Raw genomic sequence first — 17,273 nt, 5'->3', positions numbered from 1 at the left:
AAGGTATAACGACCAAAAACAGAGACTTAAAAGGTATAACGACCAAAAACAATGTGAGGACTTTGGATTCTGATGAGGAGAGGGGCCACTTTAAAAATTAGGATACATTTGAGTATGAACTGGTTATTAAATATTTAAAGACATTATGAGAAATTTCAGAATTTTGTTGGGTGTGATAGTGACATGGTGTATATTTTATTAGTTAAAGACCTTACAACTTAGAGATGCACATTGAAATGTCTATTGCTTCAGTGACGTGTTGCCTGGGATTTGTTTCAAAATGCTACAGAATAACAAAGATTGGGGATACGCATGCACAAAACTTAGCAAAATATCGATATTTAATGCAGCTGTGTGAAGGGTACGTGAGGGTTCATTATAGTATTCTCTCTAATTTTGCACGTTTAAAAATTTTCTTAATCAAAGGTTATAATTTTCATGCTTATTTTTGTGCTCGTGGTTTTTAATATTTGTGAGTTATTTACTTTGAATAAATTCCTAGAAATTGGACTGCTGGATCAAAAGGAAAGTACTTCTTAAGGTCATTACACTTTATATCGTAATTATCAGTTATAGGAAGAAATGCCTATAACCCTTGTTAGATGGTTATTATCAGTCTTTACCTCAGTTTTAGGTAAAATATAGTATATCACTATTCTTTTAGTTTATATTTCTTTACTTAATAGTGAGAGTTACTTTTCAAAAATATATGCTTATTGGCTTTTCAAATTTCTTATAAATCAACTGCATGTAAAATTTCATATTTCTTTTTTATTCTTTAAGAATTTAATGCTTTTGATTTGCAAAAGTACTTTATTTATTAAGGATGCTAACCTCCTGCCTGTCCTATACATTACAAAAATCTCTTACTTTAACATGAGCATTTAAGCTTTGTCTATACATTCTTTCGTGCAGAGATTAGAAATATCTAGGTAGTAATATTTACCTATCTTCTCCGTGTTAGTACCTGCCAGTAGGATCACAAGTTGAAAGTGAGAAAGAAGAAAGTGTCCCGTGATATCCAGGACCTTATCTGGTACTATTGGCGAGGCCTTGGGATTTTGTATTGGAAATTCGCAAATTCACAGAACTTCAGTATCGGACAATGCCATTTAGTGACCAAGATGGATCAAAATAAATATAAAACCACTCCACAACAATACTTGAACACGGAAAAGAGATAAACCTTGTCCAAGTCACAAAGATGATCAAGTGTCCCCAATCCTGGCTAATATGAGTTATTGCTGCCTCTTTACCAACTGTGGTTTTTGTCATGGTTTAGTTTACTCTCCTGGTAGATAGGGTTTATTAAGACACCCAATCATAGAATTATCCTGCTTGCTGACAGCATCTAATCTAGAGCAAAACCCCACTTCTTTAAACTCTCCTCTAAAATCATCTAATAAGCCTGAATCTTCCAGTAAGTCCTTTCCAACACCCTATTACTAAGACGCCACATTGATATGAGTTCTCCCGTGTTTACAAACGTAACAAACCTAACTTGTTGAAATACAGGTGTGTTTCTCGTGGTGTATAAGCTGTAGGAAATTGACGAAAAAATCATAATCTGCTCCAATGTTATATAGTTTATCACATTTTCTCCTAATACGTACTTCATTTAATTCTTTAATAATTAAAATGTTAATACATATGGTATTCATTTTATTATGAATTTGTTGAAAAACAATTTTTTCCCAATTGATTAACCAATTTTAATGTCTTGAATCATATATTCATTACCATTCATTTTCCATTTTTATCATGTCATCTCAAAACTATATTTTAAATGTATTTTTCCCACTAAAGTATCAGAAAAACAGTACATACACTTTTGTGTGTAAATCTAAAACTTTGAAATCTAGCTTGGTTTAATATTAAACAACAATGTAAATGAAGAAAGAATATATTCTGAAGCATTTTTTTAAAAATCGAGACTGTGTCCCCTTAGGTATTGAGATGCACTAATGCTCAACGTTTTTAAAAAGTCAAGATTTTTGTTTGCTTTCTCCTGACAGTTTCATGTTCTCTCACGCCTCCATGTCGTGACCTGCTTTTTCACTCTTCTTCTCACAATGTGCTTCCTCCACTGTTCATCAGGTTAACTCATAGTCACCACTCAGCCTTCCATTTATGCAACACCATCAACTGAAAGCTGGCTTGGGCCTTCCTTCTCTGTGCACCCACAGCATTAATCACGCCCTAGAGGATTTTCCTTACCCATCTTTAATTACTCCCACTTGATTCTTTTTTTTTCTCATCATTTGTCTCCAACTAATCAATAAGCTTATCAGAATGTCTCATTCATGTTGGCTGACCCAATGCCAGGCAAGCACGAGGGATGCGATAAATGTTTATTGAGACTATGACTATGTTTCCTATAACCGTGAGAGAGTCGGTTTTAGAGCTCTCAGGAAGCATGCCACATAAGGAAGATACAATTCCTGCCAAGCCTCTCTTCACTGTGGATACTTTGTCAGTTTATTACTTTCAGTGCAGGAGAAAGACTCACTCCCAACTGAAGATCTAATAAGATAAGTTAGAGAACATGAAGAGAAAAAAAAAAATCTAGTATTTGATGATATAAAGGGAAGGCTTTATTGTCGTTAAATCGTAATTGAAAGAGTGATGATTTATGATTCTGTACCAGCCAACCAGAGATGCCTTTCTGAACATGGGCATCAGACCTTTTTATATGGCACGACAACAAGCTTCTGGAAGCAGGCATTTTCCAGAAGTGGAGAGAGAGCTCAATGACTCAGGAGCTGTGTAGAGGGCAGGCTGGTGAAGGCGCAGAGCCCAGACCTTCTGAGGAAAGCCTGCCTTCCTCCTCTCAGGTAGAACATGAGCAAGTCTTTGCCCAGAGGCTGGAGCCTAAGGGATCTCTGCTTGTGTCTCACTGATCTCCATAAATATTTGCTGAATTTTTCAAGTAAATGACCTTTAAGCTCTGACCAGGGTGTCCGGCCTATAACCCTCTTCTTAGGAAGATTTTTCTCAGTGAAGAATTTTTGTTTCATCTCCTGAATTGCCTGAGGATACCTGCCAGCAGCTTTTAGTCTGTTAGTTTAGCCAAGCACTCTTATTTGGCCTTTAGTGAGACGTTTTATTTTCCCACTGCTGTTGCTATTTTATAGCTTTATTGTATTGCCTCCATAGTATTTCTTTTTAATTACATTTTAATACACATGAAGGAATATTTCACTCGTGGTCCAAATACAAACAAATAAGCATCAATATTTTTTTTGGTGTGGTTAGCTCTGAAAATACCAATGTATCTTTCCCAAATTGAGCTCACATTTCACCTCAGGGGCTTTTCTTGACATAAATGCCTATACTCTAAGGAAGGTTCAGAAACACACACCTTTTAAGACTGCAGTTTCTAGAAACACTTCCACATATTGGTAAATGACACTATCATCCATCCTGTTGCTTAAACTAAAATAACTCTAATCTTTCTCAGTTTGTTCCCTCAAGCATCCCATCCCAACCCAATTCCACTATCAAGAAGTAAAGACACAACCTCCTGAAAAATGGCACAGAAATCTTCTTATGTCTCTGCATCTACAAGCACCACCTTATCCCAAGCCATTTGGACAACAGACATAACCTCCTAACTCATCTACGTGTTGCTACCCATGTACATAGACCAGGCATTTTCCAAACAACTCCCAAAGTGACCTTTTAAAAATGTGAGTCAGGTCAAGCCCCATGTTTCCATTAGAACTTTCCAATACCATCCCATTAAACTTTAATAAAATTTAAAGTTATCACTTGATCTACATAATGCCCTCCATGATTTTTCCCAGCTCCCCTTCTCCGGCTTTATTACTAGCATTCTTCTTGCCCTATATACCCTAGTCAAGATGCACTGGTTTTCTTTTTCTTATTATATTAACTTGTAAAGTTGGTCTTGCCTTCAGATTTTAGGATCCATCATTTCTTCAGCTCAAAGTACCCCTGCCTTATCAAGGTCTCAGCTCCGGTGTCACCTCCTCACGAGGACTTCCCTGACAATCCAGCCTCAATTCTCTCATCAACAATCTCTCATCCCACTCCAGTTGGTCTCTTTTTTCATAATCCCATTATTCCTTTTCATCTGTTTACCTGCACTTGCTGTCATCTGAATTATTCTTGTTTACTTGTTTACCGTCCATTTCTCCCTTTTAAAGTAGAAACTTCATCTGAGTTTGGACCTTGTCTGTTTTGATAACCTATCTCTTCCAAGAATCTAGAAAAACACTTCATTGTGATATTTGTTATTAAATGTTATACTCATTAGAGTTGCAAAGAAGATAATTTTAAATAACACAAAAGAATTTCCAGACAAATGAAGTTTCTATCATGTAGTAGAAAATTCAATTCTTGAATATGGAATTCTAAACAAAAATTTTCAAAATATCCTATAATATAGATTGAGAAATGTGGTTCTAGAGTATCATATTTAGGAAGTACATTTCTTCAATGTTAATTTTCAAAGTGTATTGTCTACAGAGCTGTCTGGAGAAATGATATAGTGTCTAAATTATGAAAATTTCTCTTACACAACCCTAAGACTAGAATAAATTGATTCATTTGTATTATAGAAGAGCAATTCCAGAACTATATCAGAGCTCAGTTTTCGTCATGAAAGCCAAAGAGAATGTATTAGTTTTCGAGGGTTGCTGAAACAAATTACCACAAGCTGGGTGGTTTAAAACCACAGAAATTTACTCCCTCACAGTTCTACATATGAGAGGTCTAAAGTTAAGGTGTTTGCAGGGCCACCTCCCTCCAGAAGCTCTAAGGGAGCCTCTTCCAGCTTCTGGTGGTTGCCGACAACCTTGGCGTTCCTGTGCTTGTAAATGCATCATTCCAATCTCTGTCTCCATTGTCACAAGCTCTTCTTCCTGTTTGTATCTCTGGGTCTTCACAAGGTCTTCTTATACGGACAAAAGTGGTTAAATTATGGCCCACTCTAGTGCAATATGATCTCATTTTAACTTAATTAAGTCTCCAAAGTCCCTATTTCCAAATAAGGTCACATTCACAGGTACCAGGGTAGGACTTGATCATATCTTTCTGAGGGACAAATTCTACCCACTACAGAGAGTTCAACTAGAGTTGGCATCACAGTTGGCAGCACAGTATTAAGAAGAATATAATGGGAGCTGTGTAGTCATGAAATGCTAAACCCAATACACACTGAACTTATTTAAATTCCTCTTATTAAGAATCTGTCAAGACATCATTCTCATTATTTGAATTCTATAATGTGTCTTTACTTCTGCAGAAATATTATTTAAAAATATATCTGCATGCAAGGAGAGAATTTGTCATATGAACTTTAAGTACTACAGTCCCATAATTGTTTTAATCAAATTAATGGCTTAATCTAACTTTCCCTGTAGTATAGAGATAGACAAGGATTAGCACAAACACGAATTCAAGTATGCTGTTTTAAAAGACTTTTATTTTTCATTCTAAATAAACACATTGACACATTGGCTTTATATATCTGTGTGTTTGGCATGGCTAATAAGATCATGCTCCAAGATTAAAATCTGCTCAAAATGGGCTATACTCTGTAATGTGATAAGTTTATGGAGGGGATGAATTCTATCCCATTTCATGACTTGAGAGACAACCTCTAAAGCTTTCTGTAGAGGAGGACACACATCTATGCCTCAGGGATACTCTTGGATCTGAATTACATTATGATTGTTCCAGTTATCCAGATGGAAAAATGGAGATTCAAAGATTCATATCCATTTTTATATCCCTGGGAAAATCCCACCTGTTTTGGAATAAAGTCAAATGATCTTGTAAAGGACCTAGGCTATTAGTGTTTCTTCTATAAAAATATAATGGGGTGTCTTTTTTAAAACAACAATGAAATTTTTAAAAGATCTTTGTATTAGAAGTTGAAAACAACAACAGCAAAAATGCTTATTAAAAGATCAAGCAACTTGTAAAGGAGAATCTTGGATTCTATTTCATTGCATAATTTTACTCTCTTAACACCATTTATAAGCCTTGCCAGTAAAAAAGCAAAGACCTCCTGAAGTGGCGTTTACTGTGCTGTGAATACAAGGATATAACTGCTCCGGGAAAGAGAAATGTGGATATTTATGCTGAAGGCAGCGATGCATGTCTATAAATTAAACTTTGCTTTACAAAATTGTCTGTCCTACCATGCATTGAAAATATATTTTAGGTTTTTATGCTTTATGTTCTTGAGGAGGTGTGTGTGTTTGAAGAGATCAGGGACAGATATCCAGAATGTAACAGAAAAGACTAGTGGGGACACTCTCCACCTCATGAAAGTGCAATTCAGGAAGCAAGCTTAACACTCAGAAGAAGTTAACCTAAAGCAATGCCTTCTAACATATAATTTTATTTAAATGAGATCATATTATATGCACTGTTTTTTTGGAATCAAAAATGTATTTATTTTATTTTACTGACATACTACCTTTCTTTTCTCTTCCTTCCATCATCACTACCACAGATACCCAATGTCAACAACCAGGTGTATATTGTCCCATGGCTTTCTTCCAGCTTATGCAATTGTGTGTTCATACATACACGCACACATACTTTTTGTCACATCACAAAGGTAGAATCATACTCTGTTTACAGTTGTGAATCCTGCTTTTCTCAATTAGTAGCATATAATAGAAATACCTCTAAAACAACAGTTATAGTTCTAATTTATTCATTTTATTTTCGTCATAACATTCCCTTGAATATGTACTTCATAATTTGTGCACCCAGTCACCTTCAGGGGCCCCTTACTTTAGTTTTCAGTTTTTCATTGGGTTGTAATAAAACACTTGCACTTGTATCTTTTTTTTTTTTTTTTTTTTTGCTAAGGAAGATTCGCCCTAAGCTAACATCTGTGCCAATCTTCCTTTATTTTATATGCGGGTCACCACCACAGCATGGACTCCTACAAGTGGTATAGTTCCATGCCTGGGAACCAAACCCAGGCTGCTGAAGCGGAGCACACTGAACTTAACCACTAGGCCATGGGGCCATCCCCCATTTGTATCTTTATATAAAGGTGTTCCAGTGCATATGGGACAGATTCACAAAAGTGGAATTGCTGATTAAGATTTTTTTTATTTAAAGAGATACTCCCATATTGCATTTAAATAAAGCTGTAATAACTAATCTTTAACCTACCAATGTAAAAAAACTATTTTTGTAAATATTACAATTAATCAACATTACCACTCATTATTTTTAATATCTAATTTTATATAAATTTATAATTATAGCTACTACTAGGGTTTATATCTTTCATATATTTTTTATAGTTGGACTTAAATGTCAGTGAATTTACTGTTCACATAATTTACCCCATTTGTTGTTGATTCATTTGTGTGTCTCTCATTAATTTGTGAGAGCACTTTGCAGATTATTATTATCAATATTATTATGTAAGTTTTTTTGTCATATGAAGTACAAATATATTTTTCCAGTTGCTTGTTTTTTTATTTTAGGTGATTATGACTTTGCTGGTCATTTTTTTTGTAGTTTTTATTTAGATTGTATTATTGAGTCCCGTGTGTATGGCTACATAAAATTGAAAGGATATATATTCCGAGATAACTTCTCTTTGGGGATCACAGGTATGTGGGCAGAGTACAGGTTCCTTTGTAGAGCCTGGGCCTCACAGGGCCAGTTGTTCTAGCAGACACTAGGACAGGATGGAAGCATAAGAATTTGGCTTTTGACAAAAGGAAGGAACAACTCCCTCCTGGTTGCACCCTAGCATCCGTGATTACAGTCTTTGTATTCTCATAAAGACTCGATAAGTAGTTGAAATTTTTTAATAATGCTATATAATTAATTCCACCAATTGATAAATTAAATACATATTTTTCAGTCCTATAAATCAGGGCAACAATTCATCTCTAACACAAAACCAATTCTTATCAGGAAGAAAAGTTTAGATCCAATTGTTGCTAAGATCACTATGGGTACCAGAAATTCTAGGAGTGTCCCAATTTCAAAAGTTCTGCTCTATTATTATTGAAAGCACATTTGGACTTGTCAGAAAATTAACTCTGATATTTATTTCAGAAAAGATGTGCAATGATTCTAAAATCACTTTATTTAAATTTTTTCTCTAACATTTAGTTTTACAATAATGATGGAAGTATCCAACTCTTCAATTCCTCATTCCTTGGGAGTCTACTCATTATGACCCAGACCCATGCTGGTGATCTAAAGTTCTCTTATAATGAAGACTCACACTTGGCGAGATCATATATCTATATTCATTTGGGTCAAAATAATATTGTCTTTGTTATTTGCGGCATCATTCTGAGTCATCACATAAGTGCTCATTTAAGAGCTTAGATAGATAGATTAAAAGCTCCTTTTTACATTGCTCATCAGAGATACTACAGGTCTTTCCTCTGCCCAAGTGAGATGTTCCACAATCTCAGTGAGAATACTATTTAGGCTTCCAAAATTTATTAGACTTTGGTATTGTTTCCTAAACAGGTGTATATGAGACCTCTAAAATTCATATTTTGATATTGTTCCCTTTATAAAATTATTTAAAAATACACCACTCTATTTAGGGAATCTAAATGAAAAATGTATTGAATATCACATTCCATTAGTAGAACTGTGATTTCTTAAAATTGTCTGCCTAAGTAGGATAAATAAATTATGCCACCAATAATTATTAGGAAGCCAGCCAAGAGTTTCCAGCATTTTAATTATATATGGTTACAGGACTCAAGAACATGTAAATCCAACCAGGCCAATCATTCCTTCCTACCAAGATGGTGCCTGCACAACTGGCCAGCAAGACAGAGGCCCCCAGGTGTCCGAGAAGGCCTGGCTTGCCCACCAAGTCCTCGTCATCCAAGTGTTTGGCAAAAAGGCAGAAACTGAGAGCAAGAGGCTAGGTGGACAGAGACTGAGATTCTGCTTGAGTTTTTATTCCCCAACAAACCATCACTCTATTTCATTGTAACCTCTTTATCAATAAAAACTTTTCTTTCTCACATACAGAAAAAGAAACTCAAATCTACTGCAACACTGAACCATTCAAATGTCAGCCCACATGCCTGCAACCAGGATTCTGAATACGACTAAAGAAAAATCACACAACTTTGCTGAATGGAGCCAATAAGAAGAGGGAATGCCAATTTCAACTGTGTCTTCAAACACGTCCCTGTAATTTCCTCTCTGTTTCCCTAATCAGTTATTTCTTCCATTATGGAGACTCTTAGTTGAGTGGTTAAAAACTCTGGACTGTGACTACCTGGTAAAACTTCTTAGTGACTGTGTGACATAGGATAAATTATTTACCCTAAGTTTCACATGAAAATGGAATAATAATACCTACTCATCAGGTTGTTACAGGAGCTATTTGACACCATCTCCATACATTCTTAGTTCAAGGTCCGGCAGAAAGTATACATTCTATACATTGCAACTATATTTTTTTCTTATTGTCTACTTAAACTTTTTCTGTTCTCCCAAAATATCTAATCCCGTTAATTCAGCTCTCATACTAAAAATATTACCCTGCCTTACATTATTTGGAGAAAACAGAAACAATCTCTCAAATTCTGTCATAACTTTTTAGCATCTGTATCCCCATGTGTTCTTCCTTCCTTCTTATGATAATGAAAGAGTGTTTCTCAATTTTTCTCCCCCTTGCTCCTGATTTCACCTACCAGGATCTCAGAGATCTCATCTTGCACTCATAAATTCCCTCGCTCTTGTGTTTTTATGTTTTTATTCTCTGTCTCTCTTCCCCTCCATCCTTCCTTCCTTCTTACTCTTTCAGTCAATATTTAAAGATGTTTGAGTCTCCCTTAAATTAAAATTTAAGAACAACCTACCAATACATTTCCATTTAATTTTAATCCACTAATCTCCACTGACAGAGTTCTCATTAATATTTCCCAAAATTTCCTTGTTGATAAATCCATAAACACTTATGAGGCTTTAATTAATTGACCTGCAACATTTTCTTTGTATTCTTAACATTTTCTGGTCACTCTTTTTAGTACCCTTTGTAGACACCATTTCCTCTATCAGTCACTCAAGTGTTGGTGTTATTCTCACTAATTCCTCTCACGCTCACTCTCACAAGAATGGGGACATAAGGGAACAAAACAGAAATTACCTACTGTCATGGAACTTATGCTCTAGTGAGGTGGTAAGTATAATAAATAATAAGCATGAATAAATAAGAATATTATATAATAAGTTAAAAGTAATAAGTTCCATATAAAAATAGAGCAGAATAAGGGGTGTTGAGAATGTTAAGGGAAGAGACAGAATGAACAGGGTAACATTTTCCCAAAACTTGAAGGAGGAGAGGAAATGAGCCATATGTCAACCTGGGGAAAAAGCATTCCAGGAAAAGGACACAAATGATGCAAAAGCCTAGAGGGAAAAATTTTGAGGAAATTAAGGAATATTAGAAAGATTAATGAAGCCAGTGGGGCTGGAATAGAAGTTGAATAGGAAGATATGACAAATACAATAGTAAGAGATGACAATAAGCCTGATCATGTAGGGTCATTATATTAATTTCAAATGTCATCTGAGATAATGAAAAGTCACTGCAAGGTTTCAAGCAGGAAGTGGCTTATTATGATTGACTTATTTTTTTGAAAGATTACTCTGGTTGCTATTCTGAAACAGCTTGGAATGGAGGGTGAGTGACAAGATTCTGAGCAGGGATAAGAGTTAAGAAGCTATTGCAATAGACTTGGAAAGGGGTACTGTTGGTTCTGACCAGAGTGACAACAGAGGATGTTAATCAGCAGTGGTAGGGGTTGTGACATTTTGAGTGAAGACCCCAAAGGATGCCTGGACAGATTGGAACACGAGGTATGGAAGAAATAGAGGAAGTCAGGAATTACTCCTTTTGGGGATATTTTCTCCCCAGTATTATTGGTCCCTTAGGTTGTTGCTACCTCCCTAGCCTTACAAAGTCTTCATAGATTTTTTTCCTTTTAGTTGTTTATTGGTGAATTGGTCTTAAAAAATGCCCTATCATTAATGGGAACAGACTAGGGCCTTTCTCTCTGCATGTCCTCCACATGTGGTCTAACATCTCAATTTAGATTCACAAGTACTTGGAATCTGGGTCTCAGCTAAATATGGAAGAGGGAAAATATGAATTTAATATTGCTCATCTGCTTAGTACTAGGTGTCTTTGTTATTGTGTGTGTGTGTGTGTGTGTGTGTGTGTATGTATGTGTCTGGCACATAAATACATACTCATACACTCATGTGTATACATACATATACAATCATACACACATGTGTACACACACATTAATGACTACTAAAATGCAAGTTCCTTAGAAAATTCCATTGTATTAATTGTTTTGGTTGTTTAAAACAAATTCTGTACAATGTACATACTCTCTTTCTAAAAACACTAGAAACACTGATGACTTAAATGAAATAATAAATAGATCAATTCTATATAAAGCCAGAGAATTTTAAGTACTCCTGCAATCAGAGCAAGAATAAAAAAGTAAAATAATTTTTCGCTCTGGAATTTATAATAATAATTGGAAATATGTTTTGTGAAAACAAGAATGTTTTCTAAGAGAATACAGTTTAATTTTCACATCTGCAAGTTTTCATAGAAAGAGATAAGACCTGTTTAAATTAGAACATTGAACAATTTCTTAGATGGGAGACTCAGTGCTCTATTTTGGTAATGAGACATATAATGAGGTAGGGAAAGACTCGCAAAACTCAGAGCTTTGAAGCATATGCAGCTGCATATTAATGACTGCATCTGTTATGTTCTGCCTGGAGTTCCCTATCTGTAGAAAGTTACATAACCACTGTCAAGAGATTTAAAAGGCTTCCATTAATTTGCAATGGCACCAATTAGCAGAGATGACGCTAAGCCTTGCTAGATTTCAAGCTGTCAGTTTCTGGTCATTTACATGTGGGGTTTTTATAAATTTGCACTATCATTTGGTTAAATGCATTTATATATATGAAAAGAATGTGTTTTTTTTGGAAAAAATGTTCTAGATACCTAACAATACTTATAAATGACATTGGAAGTCCCAGAATTGAACCCATGTGGTATACAATGACCTTGTAACGATAGGAACGAAATGCTAAATATCACACATTAGAAATACTTAAGAGATAGAAAATACATTACAAATCAAAAATCACTGAAGTCATAGAAATGGTAAGCCACTTTTTGTTAGAAAAATCTTGCAGTCAAGTCATGGTGTGAAGAGGAAGCATAGGATAAGTTGTCAGGAGATCAATTTTAGAACACTTGCCCTATTAGAAAATGTGTTGCAACAAGCAAATCCCATTTTCTAAGATCATCAAATTTTCATTTGACAGATTTTGAAATTGAATTAGAGAATATTTCACATAAGAGTGACATCAGAAAGACGACAGAGTAGGAAACCCTGGATCCTCCTTATCGCACAAAACACACTACTTCAGCAAAAATTCAGACAAATTCTCTTTGCAAGAAATCCAGAAACTAGTTGAAAAGCTTCTGCATCCTGGGAGAACACAAAACCAGTCTCATTGAAGCTGGTAGGGAGATTTGGGACACTCTCTCACTAGAGTTCTTGCCGCCGGTGTAGTGCCATCAAATCAGGAAGAGATTCTGTATCTCTCAGCTTCACTCAGGGAAGGGAAGGGCTTGATCTGTGTGTTCAGTGCCCCAACTTCTGCTAAATCATGAGAATGTGTCTCACCAATCCTGGAGATCTGACAGGTCTGGCACAGTCTAGTCACCCAGGGGAGAAAAGAGAGAGTGGCTCAGGGTGGTAGATGCCAGAGATCCTATCCCATGCTCAGTACAGAGCAACTGGATGAAAAATACCAGCTCTCAGGTTTCCCCTAGGGAGGACAAGAGTTGATACACGCATCCAATACTACAAATTCTCCAGGGGTACCCAAAGAACCAGTATTTGGCTTGCCAGTCTTGGATCTCTGATGAGTCCAGTATAGTCTAAGCACTTGGGGGATAACAGAGATGGCAGTTTGTATTGGTAGACTCCATAGCTCCTCACCCCCATCCTCAATGCAGAGTAAGTAGACAAAGACCATAGTTTCTTGCTTCTCCTTGACAAGGGTAAGAGTTTGTAGAGGCCCCCAGAATCTCTGGTCAGAGTGATTGATGATAGTCTTCTCCTGTACAAGGCTAGTCCGTGAAGACTGAGAGAGGTGACTGCTTTGTCTAATGTTCAGACACCAACACAATGATTCTTCACAGGAGAATCAGGTAAAGATCTTCCAAACAAAGGAATAAGATAAATATATAGAAACCAACCATAATGAAGTGGAGTTATTTGATTTACCTGACAGGGAATTCAAAATAACTGCCATAAAGATGCTCACTGATACCAAGAGAACAATGCACAAACAATGTGATAATTTCAACAAAGAGATAGAAAATATTAAAGAAGTACCAAACAGAAATCACAAACCTAAAGTACACAATAACTAAACTGATATATTCACTATAGAGATTCAACATCAGACTAGATCAAGAACAAGAAAAGATTAGTGAACTCAAAGATAGATCATTAAAAATAATTCAGTCAGAGGAGAAAAAATAAAAAAAATAATGAAAAAGATTCAAGTAAGCTTAAGGGACTTATGGTATACCATCAAAAGGAACAGTGCACACATTATAGGAGTCCCAGAAGGAGAAGAAAAAGAGAGAAAAATGGAAAGCTCGTTCAAAGATATAATGGCAGAAAACTTCCCAAATCTGGGAGAGGAAATGGACATCTAGATCTCTGAAATCCAAAAGACACTACATAAGATGAATCTAAAGAAATCCACACTGAGACACATTATCATCAAACTATCAAAAGACAACGAGTGAATTTTGAAAGAAGCAAGAGAAAAGCAACTTGTTACCTACAAGGGAAGCTCCATTAGGCCATTAGTGGATTTCTCAGAAGAAATCATACAGGCCAAAAGTGAGTGGAATAATATATTCAGAGTGCTGAAAAAAAAAACCCTGCCAACTAAAATACTATACCCATTAAAAGTGTCCTTTAAGAATGAAGGATAGAGAAAGATTTTCACAGAGAAACAAAAGCTGAAGGAGTTTGTCACCACTAGAACTGCCTTACAAGAAGTGCTTACAGCAGTTCTTCAAGTTGAAAAGAAAGGATGCTAAACAGCAACATGATAGCATAAAAAAGTATAAAAGTTGTTTATAAAGGTAAATACATAGATAAATACAGAATACTGTATTACTGTAATGGTGGTGGGTAAATCACTTATAATTCTAGTACAAAGGTTAAAAGACAAAAGTATTAAAAATAACAATAACCAAAACGTATGTTAGAAGATAAACAACATGAATAGATGTAAATTGTGACAACAACATAAAGTAGGAAGAGGAGAAGTTAAAGTGTAGAGAGTTCATATGCAGTTGAACTTAAGTTGTTAGCAGCATAAACTATAGAAAAAATAGATTTAAAATTATAAGAAAATTCATAGAGCCCCAAGGTAACCATAAAAAAAATACTTACAGAAGGTACACAAAAGAAAAAGAGAAAGGAATCACAACATATCAATACAAAAAATCAACAAAATACAAAGGATAACAGCAAAAGATAAAAAGACAGAGAAAAGAATTAAAAGAGTAACAGAATACAACTACCAAAATGGCAATAGTAAGTCCTTCCCTATTGATAATTAATTTAAATATAAAAGGATTAAACTCCTTAGTCAAAAGACACAGAGTGGCTGAATGGTTAATAAAACAAGACCCACTATATACTATCTATAAGAAACTCACTCTAGATCGAAGAGAACACATAGGCTGAAAATGAAGAGATGGAAAAAGATATTCTATGTAAATGGTAACCAAAAGAGAGAAGGGATGGCTACACTAAGACAAGATAGACTTTACATCAAAAATTGTCACATGAGACAAAGAAGAACATTATAAACTGATAAAAGAGTCAAACCAACAAGAAGATATAACAACTATAAATATATATGAACTCAGCTTCAGAACCCCTCAATCTATAAAGCAAACATTGACAAAACTAAAGGGAGAAGGAGACAGCAATAAATAACAGTAGGACACTTCAATAGCTCATTTTCAGTAATGGATAGAATATCTAGATAGACGAATAAGGAAACAACAGACTTAAACACTATAGACAAAATGTACCTAACAGATATTTACAGAACATTTTACCCAAAATAGCAGAATGCACATTCTTCTCAAGCACACACAGATTATTCTCCAAGATAGATCACACCTTAGGTTACAAAACAAGCCTTAACAAACTTAAGATTGAAATCATACCATGTGTCTCTCCTGACCACGATAGAATGAAACTAGGATTCAATATCAGAAGGAAAACTGGAAAATTCACAAATATGTGGAAATTAAACAACACACTCCTGAATAAACATTGAGTCAAACAAGAAATTAAAAAAGGAAATTACAAAATAACTCAAGACAAACAAAAACACAACATACAAAACTTATGGAGTGCAGCAAATGGAGTAGTAAGAAAGAAGTTCGTAGTGAGAAATACCTACATTTAAAGAAGAAATATTTCAAACAAACTACCAAAATTCATACCTTAAAGAACTAGAAAAAGAACAAAGTCCAAAGTTAGCAGAAGAAAGGTAATAAGGATTATAACAGAAATAAATGAAATAGATAGAAAAAAATCAATGAAACTGAGTTTTTTGAAAAGATAAACAAAATTGACAATTCTTTAGGTAGACTAAGAAAAAAGAGAGAAGATTCAAATAAATAAAATCAAAAATGAATGAAGAAACATTACAACCGATGCCACAGAAATAAAAAAGATCATAAGGCAACAATTATATTCCAATAAACTGGATAACCTAGAAGAAATGGATAAATAACAAGAAACACACCATCTACCAAGACTAAATCATGAAGAAATAGGAAGTCTGAACAGACGTATAACTAGTATGCAGATTGAATCAGTAAGGGAAAACTTCCTAACGAAGAAAAGTTCAAGACAAGATGACTTCACTGGTGAATTCCACCAAACTTTTAAAGAAGAATCAATACCAATCCCTCTCAACCTCTTCCAAAAAAATGGAAGAGGTGGAAACACTTCCAAAATATACAATTTACATTCAATAGTAAAAACACTAATAACCCAATTAAGAAATGGACAAAAGATTTAAATAGACTTTTCTCCAAAGAAGATGTACAAATGGCCAACAGGTATATGAAAAAATGCTTAGTGTCACCAATCATCAGGGAATTGTAAATCGAAACAACGAGATATCAGTTCACACCTGTCAGGATGGCTAGTATAAAAATTAAAAAGACAACTATTGGGTGCTCATGTGGAGAAACTGGAATCCTTGCACACTGTTAGTAGGAATGCAGACACTATGGAAAACAGTATGGAAGTTCCTTAAAAATTAAAAATAGAACTACCTAATAATCCAGCAATGCTACTTCTGGGTATTTATCGAAAAGAATTAAAATCAGAATCTCAAAGAGATATTAGCACTCCTATGTTCATTGCAGCACTATTCATAATGCCCAAGATGTGAAAACAACCTATATGTCCTCTAACTTGGGGCTGGCCCAGTGGCGTACTGGTTAAGTTCATGTGCTCCGCTTTGGCAGCCTAGGGTTCGTGGGTTTGGATCCCAGGCGTGGACCTGCACACCGCTCATCAAGCCATGCTGTGGTGGCATCCCATATACAAAGTAGAGGAAGATGGGCACAGATGTTAGCTCAGGGCCAATCTTCCTCACAATAAATAAATAAATAAATAAATAAATAAATAAATGTCCTTTAACAAATGAAAGGATAAAGAATATGTTGTATATACATACAATGGAATACTAGTCAGCCCTAAAATAGGAGGAAATTCTACAATATGTGACCATATGGATGAACCTTGAGGACAGTGTGCTAAGTGAACTAAGCCAGTCACAGAAAGACAAATACTGCATGATTACACTTATATGAAGAATCTAAAATAGACAATTCATAGAATTAAAGAGTGGAATGGTGATTGCCAGGGGCTAAGGGGAGGGGCAATTGGGGAATTACTAATCAATGGGCATAAATTTCTGTTCACAAAAATGAACAAGCTCTAGAGATCTATGTACAACATTGTACCTGTTGTCAACAATAATGTATTACAAACAAGTTTTTTAAGAGAGTAGATCTCATGTTGAGTGTTCCTATGACAATAAAATAAAATTCTAAAAGAGGAAATACCTTCACTTATGCCATCCTTTTTTCTTGATAATATGAGATAGCTAACCCA

Source organism: Ceratotherium simum, chromosome 14, assembly GCF_057802395.1.
Source record: "Ceratotherium simum simum isolate JZ-2026a chromosome 14, ASM5780239v1, whole genome shotgun sequence".
NCBI lineage: Eukaryota > Metazoa > Chordata > Mammalia > Perissodactyla > Rhinocerotidae > Ceratotherium > Ceratotherium simum.
Note: the sequence above shows the minus strand (reverse complement) of the source record.